We start from the raw sequence: 2,320 nt of genomic DNA, 5'->3' as shown, positions 1-2,320 counted from the left end.
TCAAGAGGTAATTGATATGGAAATGTCAGACAGTCCCTTTCCTTACTGGGAGGAAAAGCAGGCCATTTGGAAACCCATGTACAAACTTGCTCTGCAATACCTGAGCTGCCCACCCGCCAGTGTGTACTCTGAACGAGTGTTCAGCACAGCCGGGAACTTAGTCAGTGATCGCCGTAGAAGGTTACGTCCCAAAAATGTGGAGAAAATGATGTTTATAAAAATGAACTACATCTTCCACGAGTAAGGCCTTCACCATCAAAGACATCCAAGCACTTACTGTTCTCTAATGGCAAATTCAAGCGGCGATGAATTGATAGTCTGTCATGATGACGTACACACTGATGAGGGTGAGGATGAAGCTCCAGATGATGACGATAACATCTTTTTAAAACTTTCTATTTAAGTCTAGGGTGCAATCTACCCCCAAAGAGGAAAGGGACTTGGGGCATTTCCATATCACGTACCGTCTTGAAAGGCTGCCGTTTTGGCAATTTCTCATTATGGGTAGGGTGTCGAACACAGACTGACCCCAAACTGCCTTTGTCCATTTCCATTAATATTGTACAGTCTATAACGGCTGATTTTTTTTGTATTTTCTACAAGTGGAGGGGGGCCTAGAGAGACAGAAACCAAACTGCCTTTGTCCATTTCTTTACATATTTAACTATAAGTGTAGGGTGTAATATACACCCAAAGACGATGGCTGCATTGCCAATATGCATAGATGGAGAGGAAGACAATCTGGTTTGTGTGTAGAATTAATGAAGGCCTACCTACCAGGAATTAAACTGTTTTTTGGATAATTTATTAGTTTTACAATTACATTACTTATCCAAGAAACAGGTGGAGCACTAAATTTGGTTATTTTATGCCCCAAAACATTGATTTTCCAACAAAATTGCAAAACAAAACCAAACAAAACCAAAACCAAAACACGATGGTAATCCAGATCCAAAAACAAAATAAAACCAAAACACGGGGGTCAGTGAGCATCTCTAATATTTGCTCTATATTCAGACCCATCAGCAATGATAGTGATCAATGGGACACCATCCAATAGGGTTATTATCCGAAACGGTACTAGACAAAGATGTCCGCTGTCGTCCATGATCTTCACTCTGGTTATTGAACCCTTACCGGCAGACATTAGATCTTCACAAGTATACCAGGAAAAGTTTCCTCCTCTCTCTTTCAGATTACAAACTGATCTGGCTTTGTGACGCTCCTTTAAAATTTATTGGCCAGGCAGTATAATTATATATTTTATGTATTCCTTATTTATCTTTAAACTTTAGTCTTCTTGCCTTAAGGCTTTTAAAGGTGTGTTTATTCTGCACCATTTGTGCAGCGTGGATGTAACATGTACATTAATCCCCTTAATACTTAAAAGATCACAGGAGACCAAATTTGTCTTATTTTTTTATTCCATGCTTCTTAATTGCACTTAGATTAACCTTAATTCTTCTGCATTGGGACCATTACCATTTTGCACTTAGATTAACCTTAATTCTTCTGCATGGGACCATTACCATGTTGCACTTAGATTAACCTTAATTCTTCTGCATGGGACCATTACCATTGTCAGCGTGTCTAAACCTTGCACCTTGTCTAAACCTAACTTATTTGTTTTTCCTTTTCTTCTTTTTTTCTTTTTTTTTGCATTTTCTGAATGCTCTTTAGGGTGAGGTGACTCCTGCAGGTGGAGCAGGTCACCGTCATCGTCACGTCTTATGCCTCTAAAACGTGAGACGATTACGTCTGTAACCTGTAACAATGAAAAATAAAAGCTTATTAAGTTAAAGATTCACTTTTTCATGGTAGACAGAATTTGTTGAGGAAATCTTGTACAACACTGGTCTAGAATGTAATTTATACATTAACTGGAACATATAGATTTACCTCTCCTTGTGCCTTTAGTAACGGTCACATGCTTCTTCTGCCTTGTGTGCCGTCTCCTCTTCCGGGAAGTCACTGCCCGAGTTTTGGGCAGGTGGCCCTTCTTTTGTTTTCTTTGATAGGCCATTGTGGTGGCCAATTTGCCTTCAGCCAGAAGCAGATGACTTGTAGGCTCCCAGCCCCCACTTTTATACCCCGAGACTACTTATGATGTCATATGGGTGGGGTTTGGGTGTGGTCTGGCCAATTTTTGTGACATTGTCAATTTGTCATGTGGGTGTGGCCAATTAACCAGTCATAAGGGTCACACTAAACATTAACATCTGCGTTCACAGCAACAATAAAACAGGTGACTGAAATATATGTTCCAGGAGAAGAAAGAAGCATGCTTTACATTTGGTTTGTAAACACAATCACATATGTT

At 39.7% G+C, this 2,320-nt stretch overlaps 1 long non-coding RNA gene across 1 annotated transcript; it reads right to left on the bottom strand.

The window, feature by feature from the left end:
* Nucleotides 1-1,406: 1,406 nt before the first annotated feature.
* Nucleotides 1,407-2,044, bottom strand: LOC142142717 (uncharacterized). The gene is made up of 2 exons (XR_012689298.1): nucleotides 1,900-2,044; nucleotides 1,407-1,765 (listed from the first exon to the last, which is right to left on the bottom strand). It is a non-coding gene; the product is annotated as an uncharacterized LOC142142717 (long non-coding RNA).
* Nucleotides 2,045-2,320: the final 276 nt, after the last annotated feature.

Source organism: Mixophyes fleayi, chromosome 3 (assembly GCF_038048845.1).
Source record: "Mixophyes fleayi isolate aMixFle1 chromosome 3, aMixFle1.hap1, whole genome shotgun sequence".
Taxonomy (NCBI): Eukaryota; Metazoa; Chordata; class Amphibia; order Anura; family Limnodynastidae; genus Mixophyes; species Mixophyes fleayi.
The sequence above is the reverse complement of the archived record's forward strand: the minus strand, read 5'-3'. Positions and strand labels throughout refer to the sequence as shown.